General features: G+C 33.1%; 1 non-coding gene across 1 annotated transcript; it reads right to left on the bottom strand.

Annotated features, from left to right (window-relative positions):
- Positions 1 to 16,266: 16,266 nt before the first annotated feature.
- Positions 16,267 to 16,373, bottom strand: LOC116631878. Its single transcript, XR_004299315.1, has one exon. It is a non-coding gene; the product is annotated as a U6 spliceosomal RNA (small nuclear RNA).
- Positions 16,374 to 17,814: the final 1,441 nt, after the last annotated feature.

Here is a 17,814-nt window from a genome sequence, read left to right as displayed (position 1 = left end):
TCTCTGTATGTGCATTATAGTACAAAAGGAGAGGTTGCAATTGGTGCATAATAGAAAGAAGTACAATCTAACAGTTTTCCCAAGAAATGTTGTCTCTGTTTTTTGAACCTTGTAATTAGCACACATGAGGTATTCCTAAAAGACATCTTAATTTTATTATTTATTTACTCTATCTCTATAAAAATGATCATTAAAGACATTTTGGTTGATCGTGTATTTATATATGGATATAAATGTATTTAAAAAGACAGAATTTATGTATCTGCTTTGAAGTAAATAGTTTTCTTGTGTAGTACTTAGATATTAAACATTTAGGAAATTAATATATCAATTTGAAACAGCATATATTTCATCCAGATATAGATTTTAACATTTTACATATTTATGGCTATACAACTTATTGAGCAATAATGACATATTTAACTGCATGCATAGCATTTTGTGTATTTGATTTTATTTATCCTTACAACAACACTAACATCATTTTTCAAATTAAGCAACTGAGGATAAAGGAATTTACAATATATTTGTTTGTTGAGCCAGCTAATAAATGCCAAAGTTTGCTTGGATGCAAATCCAGGTATGCCCAGTGTCCAACTTTGTGAAAGACTTTGCACTCACATGCAGGCCACACACATATAATTTAACTCAATATGAATATAATTGCCATTAATGCTTATCTGACTTTTTATTATACCTACATGGGTCATAGATATTTATGTATATGTGTCATGTGGATTTCCGTGTATATAGTAGTAAAGAAGAAAATGTATTTTCATTTTCATGTTTCAAATAAATTCACATGAAATATGGATTACTGTAGATTTATACACTCATCGTATTTCAGTTGTAAAAATATATCAATTTAACAAAATAATTTGTGGCTTTGAGTTTCCCATTTAAAATAATACAATGCAAGTTCAGAAAAAAATCAGTTGGATGGGTCATTCATTCCATTTGTGTATCTATGTCAGGTATCTAACACATGATAATAAAAAAACACATTGACACTGAACAAGAAAATATAGTAGGCTTTATTCCCTAATATTGAAATGAAAATGAAATTCCAATGTTTGTTAAAAGAAACAAATTCTAATATAATGAACTAACTGTAAAAGAAAGTTGCGTTTTATCATTTCCATACTCTCATAACAACACATTCTATTTGTAAATTGTATTCCTTTCTGTAGATTTGGTACTAACTGTACACATTATATTTATAAAATATCATATATTACTACTTAGGGGTGTGAATTAAAGCGTATATATATTATTTGTATTCTTGTAAAATGGAATGCAAAATAATATGTCAAAACAACTGTTACCCAAACCTGCATTCATATAGTTAATTGACTGTTAATTTTGGGGAAAAAGCAGCAACTTTTATTATGCATGCAAATATGATGCTACTTAGAAATAAATAAAGTGGTAGGAACGTGATTTGTTTCTATAGATTTAAATTTTAGGGCATTATTTACACGCTAGGTGGCCTTGACTGAAAATAATTTTAGATAATTGTACAATAAATAAATATAAAACTGTAATTTCATGGATGCTATTTCAAACACAATTAACATAAAACAATTATGAATATCTTTTCAAAATTAACACAGCAACTCAGGCATAGTTATCTGCAAATGCCACACTGTTATTTTCTTATTTTGTTAGTAAAACCAATTTAAATTATACTATACAAAAATGCATGCACATTTGGAAATTTCTGTCACCTGAAGGGTGTTTATATACATTTACTTAATTTGAAAGTCTTTTTTTTCATAGAAATGTCATCAATTTATTACATTTGGTGAAAAATAAATACTTGGTTAAAATAGATTTTGAAACAAGTATTTTTATTTTTTATGTTGACTTTTTATACTTTCCCTCAAAAATTTATCTTAGGGACCCCAAATTCAATAGTTATTTAAAGAAATTGAAACACATGCAGGTATATAAACCCCTTAGTTAAGACCCGTTGCAAGTGAATTTTTCAATTTTTTAAAAATTGAAAAATTTTTAGTACAATATGTTCTTGTGATATATGTGTCTTATAAATTATTTTATGAGTATTTAAAATATGCTCAGCCTAGTGGTAAATTTAATAAGCACAGTAAGATTTTTCATGTTTAAAATATAGAACACTAGTATTTCCATAAGGGATAAAAATATATGTTTTTAATAGAACATAAAAGAAATATAAGACAACTTATTTATGAATAATTAATCTTTTCCACCCAGGGGAATATAAGCATAAATCTTTTAGATAAAAATAAGATATCTCTTTATTTTCTTCTACTATTAAATTTCTTCCTACATATTAAGGGCAGTTTAAACCCCTCTCCTTCAAAAATTCTTTAAAAAAATCCGTGTACTTTGTGGAATTATAACACTTGCCTTACACACACACAATTTACAACCCTGTGCTGCTTATTTTTGCGGTATCAACCACTCATTGTCATTTTAACCCTACTGATTGTGCTAAGGCTTAAGAGTTAGCAAACTCTTGCTTTGTTTAAAAAAATAATAATAATAAATAAGGAGTGGCCAAATGAAAATAGAAAAGAATCAAAAGCTTTGAACCTCTACTCTTGCTCTCTGTACTTGTACTGTATTCAAAGATAGATTTTACTGTTAAATAAAAAATAGAATAAGTGTATTGACCAAATCATCCTTAAAAATATTGACAACAATTGGGACATCAGGTGGCTCAGTTGGTTAAGTGTTTGACTGATGAATTCAGCTCAGTTCATGATCTCATGGATGTTGAGATGGAGCCCCATGTTGGGGCTTGCCTACCAAATCCACTTGATAGCCGTCTCTGTGAAACCCACAGTGCTTTTTCCAAGAAATTTTTTACTGCTTTCTGTCCTATGTTCCCTTAACATTCAAAAATATTACAAGGTTTAACACTCCATGATACTCTTGTTATGTGTTTCCCTACCTTTATCTCTACATGACTATGAGATTCTAGAGAACAGGGTATTGAGCTTTTCTGTACATCTCCATATGTGTATTAATATGTGCAGACCCTGAGACATATAATATTAATAGAATCTTTATAAATAATTGGGAATGTAATTAATCATTATACTGTGCATTCTGTAAGAATGGTAGAAATGTTACAAAGGAAAGGGGATCAGCCAATGTGGTGTAATCAAATAAAACTTTAAGAAATAACTGAAACAAAGATACCTTTGAAGGATAGTTAAGTATGGACAAATACAGAAAAAAAAAAAAAAAAACCAGACAATGAAAGAACATCTAGACTAAGAAAGTAACTGCCCTGAGAATATATTTTCCATAAGATGATAGAGAATTGAAGTTTTTCCGAAGAAGGCACCTTGTACAGAAAACCTGAGTAAATAATAATGAAATAGTGAGGGTCAGAAAATGAAGGGTCTTCAAAGCAAAGCAAAATAGTTTAATCAAGTTCTTGTAGGTGATCAAAGTCACTAAAGAAACTATTTGATCGTAAGTGTCAAATTCTAAAAGTAGTGGCTCCAGAAAATTATTTATGACAGATAAAAGAAATGTAAATCAGTAAAATCATTCTGAAGGAGTTCAATTGCTTAAGCTTGAATTGAGTAGAATCTCCACTAGGAGAATAACAGTGGGCATGAAGATCAAACTGAATCATATTAAGGACAATTGTAAAACATATTTCAAGACCAAAAATTAAATAATTCATGACAGTTTGGATTAGGAAATGAGGGAAAGAGAATCAAATTACAGTCTATAAGGTAGAAAACTGAGGGAATGATGACGATAATGGTCAAGAAAGATAGATGTTAATATTTAAAGTGTATGTTTTAATATGTCAAGTTAAATTTTTTTACCATTTTTTTAATATTTTAAAGATTGTATTTATTTATTTATTTGAGAGAGAGAGAGAGAGAACACAAGTAGGGGGAGGGACAGAGGGTGAGGGACAAGCAGACTCTGCACTGAGCATGGTACTTGATGTGGGGCTCAATCACAGGGCCCTGAGGTCATGACCTGAGCCGAAACTAAAAGTCAGATACTTAATGGACTGAGCCACCCAGGCACCCCCAAATTTTTACCATTTTAATTGAAGCACTACAGATATATAGAAGAGTGGATAAAATCATAAATATACAGTTGAATGGGCAAAGTAAACACATTTGTGTAACCATCACCTTGATCAAGTAACAACCAAACACTCAGAATCCAGCCTTTTGCCCATACCATCCACATTTCCTCCCTTCTCCCCAAAAGTTACCACTGTCTTAACCTCAATTCTACAGACTGATTTGCCTGTTATTGAATATTATATAAATTAATTAATATAATCTTTGTGTTGGGCTTATTTTGATCAATATTATGTAAGATTCAGACATATTGTTGCATGTAGCTATAATTATTTAATTTTTATCATTACATAGTATTTCATTGTATGTACATACTATAATTTATATTTTCCCAATTTACTACTGTATCAGTGTGGGGATTTTACACATTTTTTTTTCTGTGAGCATTCTTGCCCAGTTCTGTAGGTGCACTTTTATACCCACTTACGAAATTGTTAGGTCACTGGGTACATGGGTGTTTAAATTTAATAGATAATGTCAAATAGTATTCCAAAGTTCTTATAGCAACTTTGTTCCTTATCTGTACTGTATGAGAATTCCACTTTCCTTTTGAAATGCATTTGCCTTCCTAAATACATTTTCTGAGACAGTTATATCATCAATATTTTTAAGACATACAGAAGCTATATTATTCTAGGTGTAAGAATAAAATTAGTCCATGATTAACTGCACATCATGAACTTAGTCTATTTCTTGTAGTTAAGTTTAAATAATATGTAAAAGAACATTATATATTAAAAGACTCGATATACTTGAAATTTAAGACTTTACAGTTGAATAATATCTTAGCACTCAGTGAAAACTTTCTTTCTACCACTGAGCTTTTTAAAGCATTAAAAACCACTGTCCAGCAGTTCAAAGTATTAAAGGAGGTTGTAAAGAGCTTTGGATCACCACTGCAGCCATTCATACATGAAATTTGAGAAGGCTTTTGTGGGCTGGATGTAGTAGGTAATTAATTTGGGAAAATTCCAGAGGTTAAGACCAGATGAGCTGTTTCACTTCTTCTGGACCTGCTGCTGCTGATAAATGGTTGAGAAGTTTTTGTTTATGGAAGGAAACTTCAATAAGAGTTCTGCTTCTCCAAGAAGAAAACTAAAAAAACATTATGCAATATGGGTTAAGTTTCACACTACAAATAACATGGTTGCCATTTTGCGATGTGGATTCTTCTAAAAGACAACTTTCCCACGTTAAATGTGGAGGTTTTAGCTCAGAGAATAAGAAACTGGTTTTCACAGAATTTTAATGAGAATGATAGGATTAAGTAAAGAGTGTACAATGTACCATCAAGTTCTTTAAAGTAGTACTTAATCTAAGAGACTCATAAGACTTTAATATAGGAGTCAATAATTATTGTTACTTAGGGGGAAAAGGCATTAGCTTCAAAATTCCAATAATTTAATGTCTGTACTGGTGAGATACTAACGAAAATATTGTTAAACTTCTATAGAAGACAATGCTTGCTAGTAAAAATATAATCAGTAAATCTCTATAGATGTATAGTCAAATTACTGTAAAATTTAACTTAATAGATAATTATGATATATCTATGATTTTTGTCATTATAATTTTATTAGAAGTATATTGCAAGTTCTAAAGTCACATATTCTAAGAAATTTGTTTAGAAACTGCAATTAAATAATTCAGAAATAATTAATTCAGAAGACAACCCATTAAATTATAACCCTCCCCACAGGTTAACTTGGTGCCAAATGTATTGTTTAATTTATCATTCTTAGTATTTTTAGACAGCCTCAAGGCAGAGAATGAAGTAATAATAAATAGGGAATAGTGGATAATTAGAGAAGGAAATGTGGAACAAAATTACTAAGGGCTTTAGGTGAAGTTCATTATTACTATTTAATAGTGCCCAAGAGCATTCGATCAAATTATGGATCAAGTTTAAAAGTGGGCTGAATGAAATCCTTGTGGAGGAGAGTTTTCTTACTTTTTTTTTTTTCCGCAGGATTCAGCTCTGTGTTATAAAATATATTCAAAATCTCCCTTACAAGTCAAATTTTGACCAAGCTTTATGGAAAATCACTTTGGGGGAAATGTGTATGTAGATGGGGAGGTCAAGTCATATATATTGGTATAAGGGAGATTAAAACTTTTAAATGGAGATGAGAGGGGGGGAAATATAATCAAAGAATCTGAGTTTGTTTGTCAATAGGCTGTGTGCCACACAGATTGAGACCTTCATATGATTAAGCACTTCGGGGATAACTGGTTAAGTGACATATGGTAAATATAGCCCTCAGGCCACTTAATGCATGGGGAAACCTAGCCTTTCTAACTCTTTAGTCTCACTATAGAGCACATTTTCATTATTAAACTTTTAAAGGTATAAATGCATATTAACTTGTTTTTCTAATTTTGTTTCATTTCATTACTGACGTCATAGTGTGCAACCTATAAATGCTAACCAGCTCATGTGTCACAGAGATATTCCTACCAGTTGCTTAGATAAAGCCGATTTCTTTAGGCAATGAGTTAGAGATGTGCAATTTCTGTAGAGAACTAGGGTATGGAAATTTGTGGTCAGTGGAAAGAAAGTGTGTTAGGCCTATTTATTCAACTACATGCTGTAGGCTAACTGACATGCTTGGAAATTATATTGGGACCAATAATAATGATATTAATATTAACAATAGCATGTGTTTACTTCATAAATTCTAAGAAATCTATGCCTTATTTATGTATAAGTTGACTTCACTGATGATTTTTATCATGGTATTAAGTAGCAAAGACTATTTCCCAAATGTCAGTATGTTTTGCCTATAAAGGAAATATATAGCACTATTTCAAATGTCCTCTGTTCTAATGATAGCAACACTTTTGAACACAGTCGAAAATCCATGTGAAAATGATTTCATAGTTGTTGTCAAACCTATAGGGTGAAATATATTCTTGTTATTTATTTACAATAGCATTTTGGAGCATGAATACTCAAAATAAAAAAAGAAAAAGGAGTTCACAATGGCATTTAATGTGTACAAAATCTCAAGGCTAGATTACCCACCTTTATGAACCCTGATTAGTTGATAATCAGTATTTTCTCAATGTGATTCAATCACCACTTCCAAAATACTCACTTTGGACCAGGCACTTTACTAAGACCTGGGGATATGTAGATTAATAAGTCTTAGTACTCCAGGGGTCCAAAATAAAGAGAAAAGGTAGATACATACTCATCCATTTATAAATTATATGCGTTGTGAAAAATATCCACAAAAGAGATCATGAAAAGCAAAGAAGAAGAAGGCTTTATTGGAGAGTTATAATTTGAGTTAGACTCAAAGTCAAAATACTTTGTTTAGATATTTTCTCATTGAGAGAGGAGCACAGAGATTTCAAGAAACAGTATTAGAAAAGACCCAGCTCATTTGTGGCAATGGTGAGTAGTCCAGTTGCTGGAGCATAGAGTAGAGATTAAGTAGTGGGTAAAACTGAGGATTAAAAGGTAAATTAGATCCTATTATGGAGATCTGTAGGGTCAATGCTAAAACTACCAAAGCATGTCCATTCATAATGGAAAAGTTATGGGATGATTTTAAGGAAAGAATGGCATGACTCACTTCCGTTTTTAGAAAAAGATTGCTCTGACTTATGAAAAAAATGGATTTCGAGGTAAAATGGTGAGGCTTTAAAGATTTACCATATGATGGGGTGCCTGGGTGGCTCAGCTGGTTAAGTGGCTGCCTTCAGCTCAGGGCTTGATCCCAGGAAGTCATGATCCCAGGGAGTCTGCTTTTTCCTCTCCTGCCTGCCACTCTACCTATTTGTGCTCATTCTCTACCTCTCTGTCAAATAAATAAATAAAATCTTTAAAAAAAAAAAGATTTACCATATGAATAGAAATGTGATCATCTAGATTAGAAAAATTTGAGCCCAGTGAATAGAATTGTTTGGAGGGAAATAAGAATCATTGAAGAGAGATAGGTGTTTATTGCATTTTTTCAAGACAGAGATGATGGCAGTTTGAAGTGAATTTATAGAATCTCTGTACACAGATTCCAGTGTGTATCAGGGGTGGTGGGACAGGTAACCACAGAAAAGAATGACTTTTAGGTTTGTATTGGAAGCTCTAAATGGACTGGGACACAATTTAATATGAAGGGGAAAACAAATATGAACTTCATCCTTTGGAGAGGATGAAGACAGTCACGTTTAAAAATGATAAATCTGAGGTACTTGATAGTTATCTAGATAAAGATAGCAAGTAGATGCTTATTTGACTTTGGGTCTGAAGGAGCTCATGAAATATATTATGTCTGGATAAAATACCTTAGCGACTGTGTGTGTGTGTGTGTGTGTGTGTGTGTGTGTGTAAGTTGCATTTAAGATTAAGATCATTAGCCTAGATGAAGTTACCTAAGGAGTACAGAAGAAAACAAGAACTGAGAGCCAAACCTGAGGACCTCAGATTTTAGATTTTGGAGGTTGGGTAAAGGAGGACATATCCTCCAGTAAAAGAAATGGAGATATGTTGATGAGGTAAATAGAGGCTAAGAAAAGAAAGCGTATCATGGAGAGAATGATCAAACTTTTCAAATGTTAAGAGTTTGGGTAACAAATTTTAGCAACATAAAGGTGATTATAAACTTTAAAAAGAGTTCAGTACACTTTTGGTAATAAAAGCAAATCAGAATATGTTGCTAGCAAATTAAGAATGTAGAAATAGCAAATGCAGATAACATTTTCCAGATGTTTGGATAAGACGAGGAATAGAAAAATGGTATGTTTTTTTTTTAAAGATTTTATTTATTTATTTGACACAAAGAGAGAAACCACAAGTAGGCAGAGCGGCAGGCAGAGAGAGAGGGAGAAGCAGGCTCTCCACTGAGCAGGGAGCCGGACGTGGGGCTCAATCCCAGGACCCAGGGATCATGACCTGAGCCGAAGGCAGCCGCTTAACCGACTGAGCCACCCAGGCACCCCAGAAAAATGGTATGTTAGCTAGAACAGACTGTTGGGGCTCTGTAATGTCAATCCATAATGTGCTTTCCACACAAATTCAAAATTAATTTAGAGGTAGACACAGTAACCAAATAAATGGAATAATAATTATCATGGAACATTTTATTATTGGTAAATTTTAGGTTGGAATATATGGCTAAAGGATGCTTCCAAGTGGACTTGCTAACATGCTCTGCCTCACCTCAACTCCCCAAAAGGTTAAACTTTGAAACAGAGCTCCTGAGGGCAAGTTTTAATTTTCTCTATAGAAACCCTTACTCCAAATTGTTGTTTGGTCCCTGTAAGGGGTGGGCAGGATAGACCATGTGCTCACAGCCAGTAATAGATTAGTTTCACCCAATCAGGAAACCAGAGCAAAGAGAAGCTACCAGAAAAATTACTCAGATCCAAACATGCCCCCATCCATACTCAGCATTGAATATTTTTACCTGCTGTTACAAATTTTGCTCATCCAGGGCTTTGTTATTCCCTTTGGAAGAAAAGACCAGAAGTCTCTCCTGGTTATCCTACTCTTAGCTCCATCAACAAATTGTTGCTCCTTAGGTAATTATCCTGGTTCCCCAATGGGGCAGTGTAGAATCTTCCCCCCAGAAAGCAAATAATATATTAAATTAATTCTATCCCCACTATGTGTCCAAGGCTGAAAATTCACTTCCTGTTTTATTATCCATCCATCCAAATATCTCCAAAATATCTCCGACCATGTTCTTTCAATTAGTTTGTCTGACTGTCTTCAGTTTTCACTGAAGTGATATTATCTATGCAATACCAGCAATATAATAGAATCCTGCATTTGTGTGGACTCATTATTACTGTGAAGGAAGGAAAACGTATTTCTTTATTGTCCTCTACTACTGTCTCCCCTCCTTCTCTTAACACTCTTTACTTTGCCAGCTCAATCAATTTAAGGCAATAGGGACAAGCCTGTAGTCTCACGAAGTTAGGTTTGGGGACCTATCTCAGCGAGATAGACTGTACGCTGATAGAATCAAAAGACGTTATCACAAAGAAAAAGAGAAAATTACTTCAAGATTTGGTATAGGTGGCATTTAGGGTTTTGATAGGCTAAAAACAAAACTGGGCTTTGTGTAAAGGGGTCAAAATGACGTCTGGTTTGGAAAGTGGACCAAGGATTCTGTTTCCGTGGAAACTACAAAATCCATTTAAATGTGGAATGGTGTGTCTAGAAAACCATTATCTGCATCTTTGCACCTGGATTAAAAATTGAGGCTTCTGCTCTGTATCAAGATGACTTAGATACCCAGGCGAGAGTGGCATGTTTTATTCTTAGTGATATGTTTTCAAACCATATTTCTGCTGGTCTGATTTTCACGGGACAGAGTTTCTCAGTGATGAAGAAATCAGTAGTCACTAAAGAAGGTAGCGGTTATGACATGTTACAGCTGCAGCAAATCCTAGAGACATGTTGTTTCAGGTTAACTTTGAGCTGGCCTTGTCTGTTATCCCAGTCTAATGAATGAGATGGCCAATTTTAACTTTCTCAGTTTGTGCTAATTTTTATTTCCTCATTACCAATTTGTTATATATCAGGATCTCTTTGTTTGCCATTTTCTTAGTCTGAAATGGTCTGGCCTCACATATCCACATGTGTCACCCACCCTTACTTTTTTTCAAATGTCACTGTCACTGCAGTTTTCTCATCCTATCTAAAATTTCAGCTTTTTCCCCTGAAACGTATTATCTCCTCTGCATTATTTTCTTCTTAGCCCTTATCACTATATTTACTTCCTGTAGGAAGCAGCCTCTAAAATGGTCCCCAGTGTTCCCCACCTCCTGGTATTCATGCCCCTGTGTCATTTCCTCTCTTTTAAATGTGGGCAGGACTCATTGGCACACTTATAATAAAGGACAATATGACCTAATGGAGGGATGCCACTTCTGAGATTAGGTTTCCAAAAAATGGTGGCTTCCATCTCTTGCTTTGGGCAAAATAAGCTGATATTTTATGAGTAACCCTATGGTCAAGATCATATGGCAAAGAATGATGTCTCCAAACAACAGCCGATAGACACATGAGGGAGCTCGTTAGTGGAGCTTCTGACCACAGCTATGAATGAGATGTTGACACAAGCAGCCTTATGAGAGACCCTGAGCCAGAAGCAGCCTGAATACTCACAGAAACTGTGAGATAATGCAGATTTCTGCATTATCTTATTTTTTTGCATGGACTCATTATTACTGTGAAGGAAGGAAAATTTGTTTGCGTGGACTCATTATTAAGGTACTTATTTTTTGGCATAATTAAGTATGCAGTAGTAGTATTAGATAAACGTTACTTACAGTTAGCTTGATTGTCATTTTACCAACTAGAATGTTAACCCACATAGGCAGTGATTTGGGATTTGTTTTGTTTTGTTTCCACTGTTTCTCCTTATTGCTTAGAACTGGGAATATGATTATAATTACATATTAATATATAATCATAAGGCATTTGGAATTTGGCACCCTGATAAGGAAGTAGAATATGCAGTCTTAATATATCTAATTTACCATGTAATATAAGGGTTACTTGTCTGATCACACAAGGGTTTTTATCCAAAGGAAATCCACTTGACAAAAGGCACAGAGAAAAGAGCAGTTTGGAAATTAGTGAGTCCTTTTGATACATTTGACCCACATTACACATGACTGATAATGTATTGCCTTTTATTACAAATGAAGAAATAAAGAGCACAAGAGTTCATCAACTGTACCTCAATCTTTTCTTCATTCTTCAAGGTTATTTAAAGAAATAAGACTTAAAACAAATTTTGGGGCACCTGGGTGGCTCAGTTGGTTAAGCGTCCGCCTTCGGCTCAGGTCATGATCCCAGGGTCCTGGGATTGAGCCCCTCATCGGGCTCCCTTCTCAGCAGGAGCCTGTTTCTCCTTCTCCCACTCCCCCTGCTTGTGTTCCCTCTCTCGCTGTGTCTCTCTCTGTCAAATAAACAAATAAAATCTTAAAAAAAAAGACTTAAAAAAATTTTGTAGTTTCAGTTTGTTGATAAATATAGCAATTTACTAATTATATTTCTGATGAACAACAGACGGTTTTCATTGGTACTGAATTCTTGCTTAGCTATATCTACCAATTACTAAGCAAAGTGGTTTTGTAAGTTGGTGTGTACTATAAAAAATAGCATAGGGGTGCCTGGGTGGCTCAGATGGTTAAATGTCTGCCTTCGGCTCAGGTCATGATCTCAGAGTCCTGGGATCGAGTCCCGCATCAGACTCCCTGCTCCTTGAGAGCCTGCTTCTCCCTCTGCCTCTCTCTCTCTCTCTGTCTCTCATGAATAAATAAAATCTTTTAAAAAAAATAGCATATATTTTAAAAATTATAGTAATTTTCCCCATTCCAGTTGTGATCACTCCACTTCACTCATTAATCATGTTTCTGTATGTGTGGGGGATATTTTCTAGGACCATCACTGTATTGAATTAGTCCATTGTACTATCCCTGTCCCAATATATGCTATTTTAAAAACTTAAGCTTTATTATAAATCTTAATAATTTGGGACACAAGTCCTAATCCTTTATTTTTTTAAAGAAGGCATTTATATATTCTTGGGTGTAAGTCCGTTGGGAAGGGCTTATTGATCCCACTTCACAAATTGTGAATTTCATTGAGATGAATCTACAGATCAAGTTGAAAAGAAAAAAAATCTTTAAAATACTGAGTTTATCTTTACATAAAATTCTTGCACATCTTTATTTCTAGACACTGTATATTTTTGTTGTTATTGCTGGTATCACTTTTAAAAATATATTTTGCATTTTGTATTGCTAGTGAATAAAATTGTAAATGATAATAATGTCCTTTATGAAGAGAAATCTTTGATTTTGATATAACTAAATTTATCAATTTTTGCCTTGTCATTTGTTCTGTAAAATTTTTATACAAGAAGTTTATTTTCTGCCTCTAGGACACAATGAAGTTTTCCTTAATTTTCCTTTATTAACTTTGCAATTTAACCTTCAAAATTAAATATTTAACCCATCTAGTTTCCATCCTTGAATGTCATGATTAAGTTTCTTGTTCTCTATATGGAGAACTAGGCTTCTTGCTGCAATCTACTTAAACTCTGCATCTTTCCCCAGCAATTTATGGTAATGTTTTATTGTATATGAAATGGCCAAATACAAATGGTTTAGTTTCTAGCTCTCTATTTTTTCAATTGCTTTATCTGTGTGTTCTTCTAAATAACAAAATTTAAAACATACAGCTAATACTATAGCATACTATAGTATATCTTACTTTTATAACTTCTTTTAAAAAAATGATTGGGCTCTTTGTGCATTCTTATACTTCTCTATACATTTTAGAGCATTTGTAGGTTTCTCAAAAAGAAGAAAAATCCTAGAATTGAGAATGTATAGAATTTACATGAATTTAAAAGTAGAGGGTGGAATTGAAGAATTTAATACAAGAAATAGATTGTTATCTAGAACATATAAATAACTTCATCAAATTAACAACAAAGATGCCAAAACTGTAATAGAAAGTAAATAAAGAATATATATTTAGGCAGTTTATATAATAGGAAACCAAAAGAGTCAATAAGCATATGAAGACATGTGCTTAAAATCATTGGCATTAAACAATGTTGGTTAAGTACACTGGGATATCATTTTATACCTCAGTTACTTTCACTTAAAAACACTTTATAATCCCAAGTGTTGATGGGGATTTTGTGTGAAATTGTAAAATTCCCCTGGTCATCGGAATATCTTTGGAACTCTCCCAGAAATCCAAATGTGATGTTTTATGCTCAGCACAAAATAAGTGCTGAGTATATTGTGTTTACTGCCTTAGATAATCAAGCCCAAGAAAAATTCTATCATCAAGGAATGTGTCAGCTTGAACAATAACACAACCATAATCTTACCTTGCTCAGTAAGGGTAATGAGACATACAAAAATCTTGGATTTCCTAAAAACCCATATTAATATGAATTGCTGATGCATATCTGACACAGATAAAAGATCATATACATCAATTTTTTTATAGACATAAACAGTTTGGGGCAACTTCACAGTGCATAAATAGCAACAGTGAGATCCTTTATAATGTTTTCTATAACCATTAAAGGAAACAACACCAAGAAAAATACAGATTTAAATCTCTTAACTATAGTACATTTTTTTCTTGCCTCTGATTTTTCCCTTTGATAATTATTTATTATCTTTACACATTTAAATATAATTCAAATTTTTTATTTAATCAATACTAATTTTACATTCTATAGGACTTTTTTTTCTGTGTATGCAGCATCAAAACTCTGAATTCATTTATCTTAAGGTACCAAAAAAACTTCTTTCTTCAACATGATGGACATTCTTGTCATTATGTAGTGTACAAGAGGCAGCAAAGAAATGAATAGGGAATCAAAGTACACATCAGAGTGATCTAGACAACAGAAAAAATGGACATGGCAAGAGGACAACTCCAACAGAGTTTAAAGGATCTCATAGAAATCAAAGCAGTAATGAATTTCACTAGACATGACCAGCCCCTGTTATCAGTAGATGAATGGAAATCTCTGTTTTTCTTTCAGGGGTAAGAGTAGGAAATGAAAATGACAAAAGACAAGTGAAAGTTAGGTAGTTGAAAGGAAAAGTACTACTCTGAAGACAGTTTCTTATTATGGATTATATTTTATTTCAATGAAGTTTTTTATGTGTTCAGTGAAGTATTCAATCTCCCCAAATTCTATCAATTTGTTGTAACTACCAAACCCACAAAATAATATTTATAATAATTATTTCACCTAGTCTACAGAATGATTTCAAAGGTATTATTTCAGTTATTTCACAGGGTAACCAAAGTAGTTAGGTCAGGCACAAGTTATTATCAGCAAACTTACACTGTATTTTAAAAAGTCAAGTTAGAAAGATCTTCTAAATAAAGAACAGAAAGGTGTGAACTAAAACCTAATTTTTCTTACTCCAAACGCTATATTGCTGCCATGACTACATTCTGCTATTATATTATAGAATTGTAGTAGTTTTAGGTAATTCAGCAGATACAAAATGAACCTTACTTAGGTTTGTATGTTTAGGTAAGAGAGCAGTAAGTGATTATCACCCTAAATCTGGCACCTTCTGCTAGTCATGCGGATGATGTTCTATGAAGCAGTTTAAAAGACAATCCTGTATGTTTACTAAATATAGTTTTGGCTTTAGGACAGTTCTAGAATCATTATTTGTGAGACAAAAATTAAAAGGTGGTAACATGCTAAACTTCATTTTTGTAAATACAGAAGTAAAAAATATTTTGGGTCTTGATCCAAACGAGTAAGAAAAATGAAGTTGGTTTGGGTGGGGAATGGGGGTGGGTGGATGGACAGGGACAGTTCTAGCAAAATGGCAAGAGATTCAGAAATAAATTTCAAATGTACCAGCAGATTAAACTGCAAAACAGCTTGAATATAAATAAGAAATATATTTTGAGGAATAACCCTGTGAGATTTGGAAAGAAAAAAAAAAGGAGGAGAAAAACACCATTGGCAAAAAATAATAATAAATTAAAAAAAAAAAAAAGAAAGAGAAACACTAACTGCTGGTAGAGGAAAAGCAATACAGGGAAGAAAAAGAAACAAAGTAAACAAACTGCAGGGAAAGTAAATGACCAGTGTCTGGATCATCCCATGAACCCTCAGGGCAAACTGTTGAAGTTCAGTACCTAATTATGGGCAGGATCAAATCTATCAAAGGAACTTATTTCTCCCTCTTATCTTTCCTCCGTGACTGTACCCTAATATCTACAGACTATGATGTTTCTCTTTTTATTAACTTACTACTCCCCATGTCCTACCATGGCTTTCATTACAGATGAATTATTTACTTTTTAATGTATTACATATGTAAATCACTGCTATATTTGTTGTTCAGCTTTAAAATGGGAAAGAAAGAATGATTACGATGTTACATTTTAGTTTTCAATTTTCTTTTGTAAGAGTAAGGAGAATGGGGAACAATGATTTAATATAATTGAACCTCTACAAATTAACTATATTTTGCTCTAATAAGCTTATTTGCATATATATATTTGCTATTTTAACAGTTTTTAAGTGTAAATTCTATGCCTAATTACATTCACAACGTTGTGCAACATCACCACTCTCTATGTCCAAAAATTGTTTAATACCATAACAAAAACTCGACTTAATAAACAATAAATAATATGGACTACTTCATAAATTCACATGATATTCTTGCACACGGGCCATGCTAAGCTTCTCTCTGTTGTTCCAATTTTTGTAAATGTGCTGCCAAAGCGAGCACTTGAGTAGTTTTTCTCAAAATAGATTCCAAGTTAGAGCTTCAGGAAATCCACCAAATAGAATGATGGCATTTTATTGGAAATTAATAGTAAGAAGAATTTAGATAGTTGTTGAGCCACCTGTCCCTTGCCCTCTGCTTCATTCCAAATTCTGAATTGCCAAAATTCTTCACTCATTTTTATATTTCTAGGATTGCATAGCACAAGCTTGAGATCTGAAAGTGATGCAAAGCATCAACTTAGCGGAATTATATTTTCTCAGTCAACTGGGGCTTAATGCTTTGATTGATGTCATTATGTGACATTATGTAAAGCAAAGTTACACCTCACAGGAAAGGTATTACATATGTATTTATCTGCATATTTAAATTCTATTATATTTAATTTCTTAAAATTTGTATGTTAAATTTTGTTTCTCCAAGTTTTATAACAACATATACTGGGATCATGGCTACCACAGTGCTACTTGCTACATGAATATTGTAGTATATAAGAACCCATTCTTTGAATATCATTTTTAAGCTTATATGATATTTAAGCATTCTTGTTTTCTTTTTTTTTTAAATTTTATTTATTTATTTGCCAGAGAGAGAGAGAGAGAGCACAAGCAGGGGGGGGAGGCACAGAGGGAGAGGGACAAGCAGAATCCCCACTGAGCAGGGAGCCCGATGCTGGGCTCCATGGCACACTGAGATCATGACCTGATCCGAAGGCAGATGCTCAACCAACTGAGCCACCCAAGCTCCCCTTGTTTTCTTGATAAATTTCTTAAGTGTATATCTGGTGATAAGCTCAAAGATTATAAAAATGAAAAATCTATTTTGAAAAAGTGGTGAAACATATTTTTTTGTTCTAACACTTTCTAATCATTTATAGCCTTTTAAAGTACTTGTTAAAATAGGATATCCTTAGCAATAGATTTGAAACTATTCTTTATAGATCTAGTTAATCATGTGTTACTTTATATGATGAAAAGTTATTGATTTTCACATTAAACATAATATGTCTTCCTGAATGAAATCCATTTATGTCTGAAAGTGGAATATGCATGGTAAAACAATACAATAAGTAATATTCAGCTGCTTTTTTTGATAAACATGTTCCAAACAATTCAATCTTGAATTGCAGCACTCCAAAATGCTTCCTAGTCATGTATTACCTTACTTTATCTTTTGTTCTGCTTTCTTTATAATTTATCTTAGGGTTGATGCTTCTTAAACTCCCACATTCATCCAGTCCCAGGTCATGTGAATTCATTCATTTTTATTTCTTATCAGGGCCACTCTTTTTCGGTCTTATCCTCTGCCCATATTACCACCCCTGCAAAAATAGTTATCCTTAAAATCAATCATATCTATCAAATCATTATCAAGTGATCAGCAACTTTGGGACTTTCTATACAGTTCAGATGGTCTTTCTAGCATCCTGGGTAATGTTAAATTC

The sequence above is a fragment of the Phoca vitulina genome, unplaced genomic scaffold, assembly GCF_004348235.1.
Source record: "Phoca vitulina isolate PV1807 unplaced genomic scaffold, GSC_HSeal_1.0 scaffold5, whole genome shotgun sequence".
NCBI lineage: Eukaryota > Metazoa > Chordata > Mammalia > Carnivora > Phocidae > Phoca > Phoca vitulina.
Note: the sequence above shows the minus strand (reverse complement) of the source record. Positions and strands in the feature narration are given on the sequence as shown.